Genomic DNA, 17,374 nt, shown 5'->3' on the forward strand with positions numbered 1-17,374 from the left:
TTCAGAAATGGACATCTTCATATTTGAACGTTTTTTACATTGACTTAGACTGAAATTCCTAAGTGTCGACCATGATTTTCTTGTTCATAGGGCTGGAAATATGACACACACAAATTTTCACACATGTAACGGGGATTTAACATAGAAAAACAAAAAAGTGGCTGTACTGAAAAATTAACAAAATGGCTTTTGTCCATGTTTGATACTAGGCACCTAATATAACACCAATCAGAGAGGAAGAATGGAAGGGGTCCGACACTTCGAAAAATGAAGGTATTGGCCAAAGGAAGGCAAGGGCCACGAAGGGCATGAAAATTAAAGACTCCCTAACCCTCGCAAACCTAATAGCGTCGGGGTCAGAAAAGAACTAGAGTTGACCAAGGGAGGTCGGATAGGATAGATGAAAGTGAGGAGCCTGACATAAGTAAGTGGAAGCAATGCCAAGACTCAGCTAAGGGCCCCGTGGTCGCCAAGCCACGCTCCAAAGTTCAGAGCCCCTGGGGCCCCTTTTAGTCGCCTCTTACGACAGGTAGGGGATACCGTATGTGTTATTCTACCGCCCCCACCCACAGGGGGTACTAATCAGAGAGGAAGAATGGAAGGGATCCGACACTTCGAAAAATGAAGATATCGGCCAAAGTAAGACAAGGGCCACGAAGGGCGTGAAAATGAGAGACTCCCTAGCCCTCGCAAACCTAATAGCGTCGGGGTCGGAAAAGAACAAGAGTTGACCAAGGGAGGTCGGATAGGATAGATGAAAGTGAGCAGCCTGGCACAAGTAAGTGGAAGCAATGTCGGGACTCAGCTGAGGGCCCCGTAGTCGCCAACCCACGCTCCAAAGATCAGAGCCCCTAGGGCCCCTTTTAGTCGCCTCTTACGACAGGCAGGGGGTACCGTGGGTGTTATTCTACTGCCCCCACCCACTGGGGGATGTTTTGTGTGCGATGTAATGAGTTTTTTCGATGAAACACTTGTAATTCTCTCTCAAAATAACGTGAGAGTGTTAGTAACATCATAAGTATATGGTGTGTGAAACAATTCACATCTATTTAAACTAGTTCGTGAGTGTGTAGAGAGCTACTTTATATGAGGTCCGAAAAAATAATTCGAGAGTGACGACGGAAACTCAAAGCTAGTCAAGAAATGAGCGACCGGCACACCCAACAAATGTCGATGACTGGTGAGAAAAGCGTCAAGCATCAGGACGAATGTCCTGTATGTGAGAAAAAAGTAGAAAACGACACAGCACTATTATGTGATAGATTATGCCAAACATGTCATCACTTGATATACGCAGAACTCCAGCAAGGCCAATTCAACGTGCTAAAGGATACAAATAAGAGGAAATCAAAACTGCTATGGCTCTGTTACGACTGTGAGCAAGATTTAATCCTATACAAAGCAAGGAAAAGTATGCAGTCATAGAAGACTTGTGCACAGAGATGAATTAGAAGATGGGAGAATTGGGGGAAGCAATGGAGAAGCTAACAGCGGAACATTACACAAGAAAACAAGATAAAACAAAGACCGCAACAAAAACAGATATTCGTACAATACAAGAGAAAGCCAAATAAGATGTAAGACCGTCTGTAATAGAGGAGACACAAAGCCAATCAAAGAAAACATACACGGTAAAACAAATAACAAATCCGACACAACAAGAGAATCATATCAGACATAGAAGTGCCAGCGAAGGAGACACCAGACCCCAAAGTGAAAAATAAAACGACAGAACATGAATTACAGCCGTCCGAAACCCCATGGACAGAGGCAGTGAAAAAGAAGAAAAATCGACAGCTCAAATTCACAGGTACAAAAACTGAAGAAAACAATGAGAACATTCTAAATGCCGGGGAACGCACCGCCTGGATATATGTAGGGCGAATGCACTCCTCTACAACAACGGAGAACATCAAATATTATTTGAGAAACATACCTGGGAAGATAGAATGCGAACAACTAGAAACATTAGCCTCAAATAAAGCATTTAAAGTGGGGATCGCTTTTGAAGAATTAGAGAAGGTAGAAAAACCAGAGTTCTGGCCAAAAAGGGTTCTAGTACGACAATTTCTTTTTCGAGGCCACCGAACTGGGACAAGGCTGGGACAAGGCTTGAATAAAGAGTCCTCAACAAACATGAAGATCCTCCTTTGGAACACCGAAAGATTAAAAAATGCCTTAGACTTTTCCTCAAAAAGCATAATAGAGAATATGGACATCTTGATCGCCACCGAAACTTTCCTCTTGGAACCGATAGCTTTGCACGGTTTTTACGGACACCATCTATATGCTGCACCCACAGTAGGAAGAGATGGTGGTGGTGGTGGTGGTGATTATTGTTTTAAGAGGAAGTACAACTAGGCAACCATCATCTATTTAACACTAATCAGAGGGAAAAAATGGAAGGGATTCGACACTTCGAAAAATGAAGCTATCGGCCAAAGGTAGGCAAGGGCCAAGAAGGGCGTGAAAATGAAAGACTCCCTAGCCCTCGTAAACCTAATAGCGTCGGGGTCGGAAAAGAACAAGAGTTGACCAAGAGAGGTCGGATAGGATAGATGAAAGTGAGGAGCCTAGCACAAGTAAGTGGAAACAATGCCAGGACTCAGCTAAGAGCCCCGTGGTCGCCAACCCACGCTCCAAAGTTCAGAGCCCCTTGGGCCCCTTTTAGTCGCCTCTTACGATAGGCAGGGGATACCGTGGGGTGTTATTCTACCGCCTCCACCCACAGGGGGTAAAGTGGAAGGGATCCGACACTTCGAAAAATGAAGATATCGGTCAAAGGAAGACAAGGGCCACGAAGGGCGTGAAAATGACTCCCTAGCCCTCGCAAACCTAACAGCGTCGGGGTCGGAAAAGAACAAGAGTTGACCAAGGGAGGTCGGATAGGATAGATGAAAGTGAGGAGCCTGGCACAAGTAAGTGGAAGCAATGCCAGGACTCAGCTGAGGACCCCGTGGTCGCCAACCTACGCTCCATACTTCAAAGCCCCTGGGGCTCCTTGTAGTCGCCTCTTACGACAGGCAGGGGATACCGTGGGTGTTATTCTACTACCCACCCACAGGGGGACACAGTAGGAAGACCAGCTGGGGGAGTAACCTGTTTCCTCACGGCAACAGTAGGACATGTGAAGAGAGTGCTCAAAAAATAAAATGCCATTATCGTTAAAACATCCTATATCACTGTTATAGGAATTTACATGTATCCTGATAAATCAACAGAAGATGTAACAGAAGCGAATTTAAGTGCGATAGAAGATACATAAGAGGAAGGAAATGTGATAATCGCTAGCGATCTCAACTGTAGGATCGATCAACCAAACTCCAATTCTGAAATGGTTATCGACGCTCTAAGGGAAGAAGATTTTCGATTGATCAACAGGAAAGAACTAAAAACGCACTTCGCACCCAATGGAACCAGCACAATAAACTTGGTTTTCTATAAAGGAGAAATGATACAAGTAAAGAAGCATGTAAGCCTATGGACGTCAGGAGCAGCCCCCATCAGGAAACACATCCCAATACTAACGGAAATAGAACTAAGAGGAACATCGAAAACCTATATCAATACAACAGATGATGCAAAACTTTCAAGATTGCTCGACATAATAAATAACTCGGAAGATATTGAGAAAGCAAGGAATCTAATACATCAGGGTCAAATAAACGAGGCAATGAATGCAGCGGCATCCCTAATAGAGAGAGCCACCTTTTCGATAAAGAAACGAAGAGCCCAAATATGGTTCGACAGCGAATGCTATGTCAAAAGAAATATCACGCTACACACACTTCACTCAGCTAGAACAACAGAGAATGCTGAAGATTTGAAGACCCATGCAGCAAGGAGAAAAGAATTCAGAACGGGGCCGATGACATTCGATGTTCGGCCCCTTAAAACAACAAGCATCATCATCATCATCATCAAGAATTCAGAACACTGTTGAGAAACAAGAGAGCTGCGCATATTGAAGCTCTGGCCAAGAATTCTTATATCGGAAGCTAAAACAGACCCTTTTGCCGTCCTGCAAAGAAAACAATCTGTGAAAATCACAGAAATGCCAATGGAAAGTTGGGAAAAACATTTCACAATAGCAGGGGCGAATGTTGGTCATGAAAGTCAGGCTTGCTCTTCCATTCATGAAAGTTGGTGGGGTGGGACATGCATAGTTCTGAATGAATACAATTTTTAAATCCAATAATCGCTAAATCACATGAACATTTCAATCATCGGTTACATGAACATGCATTCAAACTTGTTACCTCACACCTTCAAGAATGGCCAAAAGAATAACAATCAGACACATTTTATAATTATTAACAAATCATGACAAGCCAGTGATTATGTATTTTAAACAAGTAAACGTCCAACTATGTACACAGAAAAATTGCAACTATTTATTAGATCTTCCTACTTGAAAACAAACTCTACTCCGCGGCTTCTCTTTACAAAACCATCAATAACTTCATCATAGAAAGAGAACTGTAATCTAATTTTTGCAAGCAATCCTTTTTCAATCGACAACATAGCTAATGATGATAGCCTCTCCTGACCTTGAGTCGATCTGCAATATGTATTAATGCGTCTCAGTGTTGAACAAGAACGTTCTGCAGAGGATGTAGTATCAGGAATTGTTGCTACAAGTTTGATGAGCTCGAAAATTTCTGGCATACCCATGCACAATTTATTAGTATGCATAAACTGCATTACGGCTCAAACACTTTTCTCTTTAAAATCAGAAGATGAATACATCACAATTCGGTTTTAAGCGAACAATGTCGAAAAATGACCCATAGGTCTTTCTTAGGGCAGTAACATCACTTTCTTAAAACCTGTTTTCTGTGCTTCTCAAACAAATCACAATCCAACAGCGAGAAGAACACAAATTTCTTTATGCATTTAAAACGCTCTCCTATTTGGACAAGTACATAGTCAATAATTTCATTGAATAGACGTTTGTATTTTGATCTTTCTGGTTCATCACTAATTCTTCGATTTTTAAAGCACGGCTGTCCTCCATAAACATAAATTTCAGTATCAACATGTCCAAACAAACTATCAAAATCTTCATCTCTCATAGACTGGATATTTAAGAAGAGCTCCTCAACCTTCTTGCCACAGTACTGAATATCCAGACTTTTTGTTTGTAAAGTATTGAACACAGTATCGGAGAATGAAAATATCTTGGAGAACACTGCCAGCAGAAATCTAGTGTTGAACATAAGTAAGAAGAACAAAAATCCTTGTGCTTTCAATGTAGTGTCTTCATCCCAGTCGTCTGAAGTATCCTGTTCATGTTGCAAGAATTTCACCAACGTATCGTAATATTCCTTCACAGTATTAATAAGACGTGAAGCAAAATTCCATCTCGTTGGTGTTACTGTTGGCAACTTCTGAACAAACTCTCGAAGAGCAGCTGTTCTCTTTGTAGAGTTTGAAAAAAAAAGCAGCAAGTCCTGACATTGTTTGGAAGAAAATTGTACATTCTTTGATTTTTGAAGCAGACTGCTGCAGTGTTAAATTCAATAGGTGGCTATAACAATGCATAAATGTCGCACATGGATACTGGTCTTGAATTAGTTTATTAAGCCAAGACCGACAACAATATATCAGACCTTAATGTTACTATCGATTGGGAGGAAAATGGCGACTTCGTGGGCGAGCGTTTGAGACATTTGGTTGGTTCATATCTGTGTTTACATTCTGCTAAAGAGTGTTATATTGATCGAGTTATTGAAGTATAAAGTATATGTTTGGTAAAATAGTAATCTATAACGGTTTATTACTATGGTGTTTTGTTAGAAGTTTATATGATGGTACTTTTAATGTATAGTAATGTTTATGATTGCCTTGTTCTAACATAACAAAAATGGGTCGTTCCTGCTGCGTTCGTAGTTGTAGATCTAATTATACCGTTGCTGAAGCTTTTAAATTCCCTGAAGATAGATCTCTACAGGATAAATGGATAAGGAATATTCGCCGGGAAAATTTGGAAGTCAAAGACCAAACTATCGTAGGCTATGTGTGTAACCAAAATTTGTGGTTAGGGAAGATCTCTTTTCAACCGATAATGGTGAGCCTATTCGTTTTTGTTTTCTCATTCAGTCGGAGTAATTTCATGTAAGTTGACGATAAGTATTAGTTTCTATGTAGAATATAAGTGTGTGAGTGTATTTATATGGGTCAGTGGCCACTAGGATCTGTAATTATACGCAGTCATGTGAGAATATGTTGGTTTTGATCGTGTTGAGAACCGGATTTAAATTAAGAGAGAAGTGAATTAGGAACATACATCGTGAATATTTCTACAAAACAGTAGTGTGCATATGTCATCTGAGAGTAAGTCTGAGATTAGGGAAGACTACTTTTTTCTAATTCTAAATGGTGGACCTATACGTATTCCTCGAAAAAATTAATTTCGATAGATGATAACTGATATGGTGATGTTCCTTCAGTGTCTATGCGCTTCAAAGTGTCGTGTGATTTAGATGAAATTGTATTTTGAAAGAATCTGTGCTTACCTGCGGGAACATTTGGCTAGATCTTGGTGAATAACAAAACTTATAGTGTGACAGATGGAGCAATCTGTACACTGTTACACAGAATAGTGACTTGCAGGGATGATTGTGGTGGTGATTATTGTTTTAAGAGGAAGTACAACTAGGCAACCATCCTCTATACAACATTAATCAGAGAGAAAGAATGGAAGGCGTCCGACACTTCGAAAAATGAAGGTATCGGCCGAAGGAAGACAAGGGCCACGAAGGGCATGAAAATGAAAGACTCCCTAGGCCTCCATACGTAATACCGTCGGGGTCTGAAAAGAGCAAGTGTTGACCAAGGGAGGTCGGATAGGATAGATGAAAGTGAGGAGCCTGGCACAAGTAAGTGGAAGCAATTCCAGGACTCAGCTGAGGGCCCTGTGGTCGCTAACCCACGCTCCAAAGTTCAGAGCCCCTGGGACCCCTTTTAGTCGCCTCTTACAACAGGCAGGGGACACCGTGGGTGTTAATCTACCACCCCCACCCACAGGGGGGACTTGCAGGGATTAGCTTCGTTTGTAACTCAGGGGTTTTATTGTACCAATACCTTACGATTCATGCTATGGATATCTGTTATCAAGCAGTCTACACCAAATTGAAGCTCGTCCATGTATGTTAAAGACATCATTGTTTAGAGCCAATAGAGTTGTTTTACTCATGTTCTTAAATGGGGAAAATCCTATTATATCTTTAGTGTCTGAACGCTTCATTGCAAAGTTTTCCATCATGGTTGGAAGTGCTACTATATCATATGTAAACATATGATTTAAGAGTTTCCAGTAAGGAAGGCTAAACATCACCGGGTCTGTTCATTGGGCTGGCATAATCATTTCGGGTGTACTTCATTTCCATCGAGTGCTGAACATTAGAAATTGTCCACCACTTCGAAACTAAGGCAACACGTTATGTTTCATGTAGTTCTTATGAGAGTGAATAAATTGAGGAATTTCGCACCTTAAATTATTTTTAAACATTCAAAATGATGTTATAAATATCGTTTTAAAAGTTTTATAATGTATTTCCATCTATCCAGCAAACTGTAACCTAAGAGAAAACGTTATTTGACTAAGTTAAATTTCGAAATAATCAGCTTGTTGTTCTCTTTTGCTGTGGGGCTGTCCATCTAGTCTAGCAGAATATGTGTGATTCTAGTTGATTACATGTGATGAGTAGTTGTTCGCGAAGCGTTTTCATAGGTGTAGCAGTGATTTTTCCTATGATGTTACATTTATCATGTTAAATTACCACCGTTTGCAAAATATGTACGTGATCTTTTCGTAATTTCTGGCGGATTGAACCAGATATTGTGTAGCTCTTTCAGTGGTATCAACACAAGTAATTTAATGTCACGCCGAGCTGAGTGGCTCAGACGGTTGAAGCTCTGGCCTTCTGACCCCAACTTGGCGGGTTTGATCCCGGCTCAGTCCGGTAGTATTTGAAGGTGCTCAAATACGTCAGCCTCGTGTCAGTAAATTTACTGGAAGGTAAAACAACTCCTGCGGTACTAAATTCCGACATCTTCTCGAAAATTCTGAGTTGGTTTATCGTCGAAATGAAGTTATTGCGTGCTACCCTAACCTTCGTCAGACGGCAGCTACTGCGCCCACGATGTCCACCATCTTGGTTTTGATATTACGGTCTGATATATTGTAGTCGGTCTTGATTAAGCCCATTCACATGATCGGCTAAGACAGCAGCACCGTCATATGTTTGAGCCACAATCTTTTCCTCACAACTGAACTCTTTTAAAATAGCACGAACATGATATAAGAGGGTTCCAGCAGTGCGATTTCTACTAACGTCAGCAAAACCAATAAACCTCTCTTGAATTTCAACACTTTCATCTACAAAACGGAGTAAAGTAGAGAGTTGTGACTTATTAATAATATCGGACATTTCGTCCAATATTATTGCCACAAAAGTTGCTGGTTTAAGCTCCTCCTTTATTCTTCTCACAATTACTGAACTTATTTCTGCTATTAAATCATTTTGGATTGCAGACGACGTCCCTCTAAAATGGTGGAGTCTTTCAGATGAGCTACCAAAAGAGGATCATATTCACTTATAATTTGTAGAAGTTCGATGTAATTCCGTCTGTTTACGGAAGTTGCAGACTCGTCATGTCCGCGAAACGCTAGTACCTGTTTTGCTAAAAAACACACTGTATTGATCAGTCGTTTAAGTATGTCACGATTTTTCTTTACCTTTTCATTATGAAGTTGGTCACTGATGCGTTTCTGTTCATCCAGCTGGTGGTCGATCCCTGTACGCTCAAAGCTATTTAACTGCAAGAAACACTTCATATGGTTTGCAGATTTCTCATATCTTGTAATGGACAGTGTCAAGGTGTTAAAATTGTCAAAGCTACTTTTACACCATTCACCGTTATCTGAAGAGAATAGTAAACACGGCCAGCAAAACAGTCTATTCAGTTTCTTGGACCCTGTCAACAAGGGCGCTCATACCCGGGGGCAAGGTGGGGCCGCGGCCCCCCTCTAGCTCTCAGGGAAAGGCAAAAATCTAGTGTAGTCAGGTGTTTTCCTTTCAAGAAAATGATTTAAAAGTCAGTATTACGTAAAAGCGGTAGTGCCGTCCACCACCAACAGGCAGCGGATACCGTGGGTTATTCTACAGCAGAATACAAATCGCCATTTATCTTCCAAAATATTAAAATTACTACGTACCCCCAGGCCTGGCCATCCTCTAGAAACTGTCATATGGGCGCCCATGCCTGTCAACCAGTGCGTATTATTATATTGAGATACAGAAAACGAACGTACATATTCTCTATTTTTCTCCCTGTGCTGTGTCTTTAAATCTGGCAGCGCCGGACAGGGCCTGCCATTCTTAATAATGTCTGTTTTCTCTTGGATGGTCCTCCGAGAAAATGGATTTGATAACAAGCTGTCAATAATGCACGGTTCGGAACCCATTGCAGCACGTCAAATCATTCAGAATAGATGATCAGGAACTTACAGTACACTACTCACTGACCCAACACACTAGATCTGTAGCTCTCAGACCAGAGCTTCCAACTACACATTACAAATGTGACAGCTTGCAACCGGTCTTGGAGAGAAGAAACCTGCGCTCGCATACATTTCTCGCTGTTTCGACAGCTCCGCTGAAGCTCCTAAGACACGAGCAAGCCTCGCTGGACTCCCCAAGATATATGCAACATGCGATTTGTATAATGCAGATCTATTACAGATACGGTACATATTGTAATTTTTTTTAACTCTCCTGCTTTAGAAAAATATTGCGCTTGTGCAGCAAGCGTAGCATGCTCGGAGAAATCGCCCCTGCACAACAGTGCTCAACAGAGAAAATAAAGAAAGAAGGATAACGCGATTACTAATAACATCTACACTCAGCATGAAAATAACAAAAGAAGAAATAAAACAGACAATCAATGCCGGAATAAACAAAAAAGCAGCAGCACCAGACAAAATTTATCTAGAACACTTGAAAGCAACACAATGTGACCTCCTTCCAATATGGACAGAATTGTTTAATTACTGCTTACGGACAGAAACAATCCCAGATGCATGGAGAACTGCAACCCTGAAAATGCTATATAAAAGAAAAGGAAGCACCGACAACCCAAGTTCCTATAGAGGAATAGCATTGGGAAGTAATGTGTACAAATTGTTCACAAAGATAATAACAAATCGTCTCACTGAAATAGTTGATCCACTCATTCCGGAATGCCAATTCGGATTTCGGAAAGGAAGGAGTACAACTCAAGCAGTGAAATTTCTCAAGGATAAAACAGAAGAAGCCCTACTAGACAAAAATGGGAAATACTACGTCGTTTTCGTGGACTACGAAAAAGCTTTCGACTTCATCGACAGGGACTTACTGAAATTTAAACTGAGGAAGTTGATCGGAAATCACGAACTTGGAAACATCATAGACACGATCTTAGACTACAATCTTTTGAAAATAAATGACGGTATATAACCAAATCTAATAAATTGCTGCAAATGAATGGAGTGGCACAGAGAGACCCTCTAAGTCCACTTCTATTCAATATTATGACTGCAGACATAACAAACGTAATAGAAGACATGCCGTCGACCTTGCCGATAATGTATGGCCATAGGATACATATCCAAAGAGGACCTCCGAAAGACCCTGACAAGGCTAGAGGATTGGACCATGGAAAACAAACTAACGATAAACCAAAAGAAAACTGTGTAAATAGTTTTCAGAAGAGGAGGAAAAGTGGCTAAAAACGCAGCTTTAAAATTAGGGAACGAACCGCTGAAATTGTGAACAAATTGAAATATCTGGGAATCACACTCCAACCAACAATGACTTCCTTCAGCAATCACATTCAAGATAGAACATCAGCAGCAATCAAAGCCATGTACAATATAAAATGTATAAGAAGCATATCAATCGAAACAGCAATGGCACTCTTCCGGACTGTGATTACCCCTATCGCCACCTATGGAATTGGCATCGTATGGGAGAAATTAAGAGCAAATGACCTACGTACTAAGAATTGAATAAGTGAAGGCGAGATATCTCAAAAGAGCAATCGGGGTAGGAATTTCAGCTCTATCAAGATTGGTATACCAACTCACAAAGAAGACTTTCTTCATTGAGGACATACGTCTCAGCGTACTACTACCAGCTACCCACCAATATCAGGAAGCGCATCGGATACTATCAGAGAAATTCAAGGAAATCGACCCCGAGTTTTTTGCTACGGACGCGATGATAGATCGAAATTGGACCAAGGAGCTTCAGGAACAAAGACATGTGATAACCAGATATGCAATCCACGATTTGCACTATAAGATTTGCACAACGAAGATATTTCACTTCCCGATTAAAGACTGTGTGTGCTCTTTGTGTGGGATCAGATGTGAACAATATCATCTCCTAAAGTGCAAAAACAGAACGAAATCTGTGACTCAGTGACTTATATACACTTTATATCCTTTCGAGTGATCCTTATTACTATTATTATAAAATAACCTTTGTGTGTATGGATGATAAAAGGAAAACGAATTACAAAGACGACGCTGTATCTAAAGAGAATACGTAGAAATAAATATGCTGTAGCAATGAAATCTGACAGTAAAAGGCGGGAGACAACTCGCAGCGCTGGCGACCGGGCGAGTGACAATCCCTGTCGTAGATACAACAGTGTCCCTGTATATTTCTTAACATTATGACAGACTGCTAGTTTACGAAAACTATTTCATCCAAACATCTCATCGGGGTGTGATAGCTAGGGGTATAGATGTCGGTAAAGGAGACCTTACACTTCTTTTTATTAGAAAAGGGGAATCAAATCGTAAGATTCAGACAGTTCAGGTTTCCATCTGCATGTACAAAACGAACTGATGAGGGTCATTTCTTACAGTAGATTACCGAAATCGCCATGAGATAATCTTCTTTGATTCAAGGGATGAACCCATTTTCTGCACCGTTGTTTAGTTCGCTTTTTCAGGCAAGGTCTGTCTAGGGAGGTCTGGTCACGCTACCACAATCCTTTGCGGTGGCGGCCATATTGGGTCTCAAATATCGTTGTTACGTGGGCGTGCCCGATGTAATGATGTGAGTTATTACTTGTATTTTGAAGGAAAACGGGATACTGCGCCGCACCAAATTGTCAAAATAAGATAACTGACGGAATTAGAATGTTTCGCTTCCCGAGAGAGAAGCAAAGGAGAGCTCAGTGGGTACAAAACTGTAGGCGTGACAAATGGCAACCTACAGATAATTGCTTCTTGTGCGAGGTTAGTGAAGTTATACATTCGTATTATTCCTGAATAACAGTATGTTTATATGAACGATGTTTTATATTTATAGGTCTTATTATGTTTTGATTTTTTTTTTTTTTTTTTTTTTTTGCTAGTGGCTTTACGTCGCACCGACACAGATAGGTCTTATGGCGACGGTGGGAGAGGAAAGGCCTAGGAGTTGGAAGAAAGCGGCCGTGGCCTTAAAGTACAGCCCCAGCATTTGCCTGGTGTGAAAATGGGAAACCACGGAAAACCATCTTCAGGGCTGCCGACAGTGGGGTTCGAACCCACTATCTCCCGGATGCAAGCTCACAGCCGCGCGCCTCTAAACGCACGGCCAACTCGCCCGGTGTATTTTCTTCTAGCATCATTTGAAGAATCGCAATTTGAACTAAAGAGGGCAGATGGACGGAAACTACTCAAGTGGAATTCCATCCCAACAATTTTCAAAGTCCCTAATCCACCTAAGTCTTTGACATTTAATAGGAAACCTCCCAAAGAAAGCGAATTGTCTTTCAAAACAAGCAAGAAAAGTAACAGGTAATGTGTAATACTAGTATTGATGTTTATGAAAATTTCCTTTTCATATATCCGGCTCCATGGCTAAATGGTTAGTGTGCTGGCCTTTAGTCACAGGGGTCCCAGGTTCGATTCTCGGCAGGTTCAGGAATTTTAACCATAATTGGTCAATTTCGTTGGCACGGGAGCTGGGTGTATGTGTCGTCTTCATCTTCATTTCATCCTCATCACGACGACAGGTCGCCTACGGGAGTCAGATCAAAAGACCTGCACCTTGCGAGCCGAACTTGTCCTCAGACGCTCCTGGCACTAAAAGCCAAACGCCATTTCATTCCATTCCTTTTCATGTAAACTACAGACAGTATCATTTTAACCCTACATGCAATGTAGAAATGTTTCACAGATATTTGAAATGCTTGTTCCTGTTCAGTTACCAATTATAATCACAACAAACAATAGGCCTATCACTTCAAACCAACAATTTATGTCCAGCTGGCCATCATTACAACAATTGTATTGATAATAGCAGTCTTATACTGTACTACAGTTATTATTTACAGCTAAATTTCATTCATCTTACATGCTCTATAGAGTACATTATATGGCTGGACAAATACTTAAAGATCACAACACTCGCTTCACTCGCACTAACCAACTACTGTAATTTAATGTACCGTAGCCTAACATAATATCCTGATGTAATCCCTAAAATAGCCTAACCTAGATTAACTCAACTTAATAGTGACTGAATTTCTATTTCTTATGAAATCGTGTCTACCAATGGCTTTAATTTTCTTAACCATTAATATTATTATTATATGCACGAATATTAGGACTCAGCTAAGAGCCCCGTGGTCGCCAATTCACGCTCCCTGGTTAGGAGAGCCTGACGCCCCTTTCAGTCGCCTCTTATGACAGGCAGGGGATACCGTGGTTGTTGTTCTATTGCCCCCAGCCACGGGGAAATCTATTTTGGGTTATGACTACGAGGCCCTTAGCTGAGTCTTAACATTGCTTTCACTATTCTAGCCCATCCGACCTCCCCTGGTCAACACTTGTTCTTTTCCGACCTCGATGGCATTAGCGCATTCGAGGCCTAGGAAGTTTCTTCATTTCCACGCATTTTGTGACCTTCATTATTCTTTTGCCGATACCTTCATTTTTCGAAGTTTTGGTCCCCTTCCATTTCTTTTCTTCTGATTAGTGTTTATAGAGGATGGTTGTCCAGTTGTACTTCCTCTTAAAACAATAATCACCACCACCACTGTGTACTATATAGCTGCATGGGTTATCAATAAACTAGTTAAGAGTAGCTAAGAACATCACTCTTGTTGTATACGTGCAGAATATTTTTGCCTTAGAACCGAAAGAAATACCACACGAATGGATAACAATAGTTACAATACATAATTTAATGCACTCAACTCAAGAGGCATTCATAGTTTGTCAACATACTGGGGTAACCTTTTAGAAACGCAGTATCGAAAATTACTCTCTTAATAAAGAAAACACTGAAGGTAATTTATTATAACCGTCGTTTAGTACTTTAAATACAGTACTTCAAGTTCAGTATTTCATGTACCGGTAATCATAATATGACACAGGTACTGTACAGATTTCTATGTTTCTGTCAATAGGATTGCGTATTTGACAGATGATATTAATAAGAAACATAGTAAGACCAAGTTGTAAGGAAGTAAAAGAGAAGAACATGAGCTTTTCTGTTGATTCTTGTTTCTCAAAACAGAAAAAAAAAAAGTAGAAATTCAGGCTCTGTTAATTATCTTCCTATTCAAATAGCTGTGAATGTATTCATATCATTTAAGTGTTATACAGTTATATACATGGCCAGGAGATGCCCAATTAAATTCTTTATCAAAATTGGTTGGTATTTTGTTTTTATTTCAATGTACGGTACCGAAATCCTCTAAATTCGAATACACTTGCCTTTGATTACGCTCGCTTAAAGACCCAATATGGCGGCTCCATAAGTAGCATTCGTGACTTGACCTCCCTAGACAGACCTTGTTTTCAGGTACCGTACACAGCTCCCAGGAGCAAAGCAAGAGATGTTTGAAGTAATATGAATTCCACTACCACGTGATTGATTCCATCGAGGTATTAAAATATAAAACAGCGAGATAGCCCAAAACCCGACTTCCGTGCTAAATAACATGGCAGTGTTTTGATCGGCTGCCGTGTACTATATGCCAACTTTTTCTTGAGCCCGATTTTTACGGGGAGAGGAGTGAGGAGGGAGTGCTGAGGGTTCCGGTTATACTGGCAACTGGATGGAAATAAAATCCGAATTGAATCGATAATATGATGGATCGATATTAATTTTCTAAACATTTATTATCTTACGCCAAAACTCTATCACACATACATTATTTAACATTATATAACATTTCTCGATGCGAATCTTGTTTCTAGCATGAATGATATAGTTTCGCTTTGCTGTATAAACAACATCCATGTATTTGCCGAGGTCTACCGCGTTTGCATTGTGAATGAGGTCTGACTAGTGGAAACAGTTGGAATTTGCGATCCGAATGGAAAACCGAATGCAAACGGAAACAATCGGTTATGTAACGGTAGTTAACGACTATCAAATAATTCGGTAGTTTTCATTCGGTAGTCCCGTCACTAAACTGAGATTGAATAAACCGGGCCTATGTTTCTAAACTAAACTGATTATTACAAGTAAAAAAGGCTAACCTAATGGGCGAAATAAGGAACGAGCTTACTCAATACAGAAGAGGAAGAAGAAGAAATTTCTCTTCTGCTAATTTCCTTGTCCTATCCCGTATCAGTCCAATTTCTTTGAACCACATTTTTGATTAGGATGTTTTCTCTTTTGTTTCATCCGAAAGGAAGGAATTTTGAAAATTGGCTTGCGTTTTCTGGTCTTGCAAACTCAGGGAATGCAATGAAGTTCCTGCGTTTTAGTTGACGCCTTCGTAAATCGATTTGAAAAAGAACTGATCTTCACAATCAGAAAGTTGGTATGGTCGCTAAGAATTGTATTTGTAGTAGGCCTACGCATTCATTTCAGAAAGAACATTTCGATTTCATAAACCAAGATAATTACCGGTACCATACCCTCCTACGATATATCTAGACTAGTACCTGTAGATGGGAAAGCAATGAACCAAGAGGGCATCTGGACTAAATGATGAGTTCCAGAATTAGCTTGAGATACTAATGGGTTAGTACATTAAGCCTCGGAGGACTGAAATTTGTAATTCCTGTACATCGGATAATGTTTATAAACACACTGCATCAGTAAGCTGACACGCGTTGTGTGTGTTCTGAGAGGATATAGTGATACAAAGATCTGCACCACATTTTATTAATAGGTATAAATTTACCGTACTAGTTTTGTAGCCAATATTTATACGAGTATTATTCAAATGTTGTAGAGGTCAAATGCATCATACCAGTGTAGATAACACAATTTCGTATGATTTATTTTCTCAAAAATCTTGAAATGATAAGATTTAAAAGCTTTTTTTTTCCTTTTTTTCCTTTTTTTTTTTTTCAGGCAAACCAATAGGTCTAATTTACTGCAATCATAAAGTTAATGCTTCTAAAGAACATGTATGCACATTTTCCAAATAATAGCTTCAGATCTGTAGCCTAATGCCTTCTAGACCTTGTCCCCATCTCTTAGATTATCAGCTCAAGCTGGTTGGATCTACAAATATACGGGGCCGATGACCTACATGTTAGGCCCCTTTAAACAACAAGCATCATCATTATTATTATCATCATCATCACCATCTTCATATAGCACTAACAGAGGTTATATGGTTATGGGAAACCAAAAAACCCTAAGTTGGCGCTAAAATGAGGCGTACTAGGCAAGATGAGGAATGAGGTAGTTTGCCATTGCTTTCCTCATTGTGTCAGTATGAACATTGCCTTCTGCTATGCACTACATGCCTTTTCACTCCGACTAAGAGCATGAGATTGATGTAGTGTACAATATCTCCACATCCACCTTTCAGTGCTACTAGGATGTCGGTCGGTTGGCTGGCACACTGGCAGGCACTAATATCCTATTCACCATCATGTGTTCTTTACTGAAAGTGATATCCTGACTTTTAAAGAATGTGACATTGGGCAAAGACTAGGAATAGAGGTTGGTCTTGATTGGTAGGGTGAGGAATCTGAGACTTAAATACATTTGCTTTGGGTAGTTGTCTCATCAAATTCACATTTATCTTGTGGTTATCTGTACCCAATCTGAAAATTACAAAACCAATAGTTTCAACCTGTTTGATGAGTGACAACCTCTTCAAAATGAAATAGGCAGCGGGAAGTTTGTAAGAGGTTGATATGCCAGAGGAAATATAATTGGCTCTCTATTGAAATGGACAAACTGCGAGAACTGTCTACATTTCAACTAGCCTCGACGTGTTCATGTATCCTCATGATTAAAATATGTGTCCAACTTCTTGTCATACCGGTATAGCAATAGCTGCCTTATTGCCATTTCATCAATAATGAGGGACCACACTTTTCTGGCCTCATTCATTCTTTCATTTTCTG

This window comes from Anabrus simplex, chromosome 6, assembly GCF_040414725.1.
Source record: "Anabrus simplex isolate iqAnaSimp1 chromosome 6, ASM4041472v1, whole genome shotgun sequence".
Classification (NCBI taxonomy): Eukaryota; Metazoa; Arthropoda; class Insecta; order Orthoptera; family Tettigoniidae; genus Anabrus; species Anabrus simplex.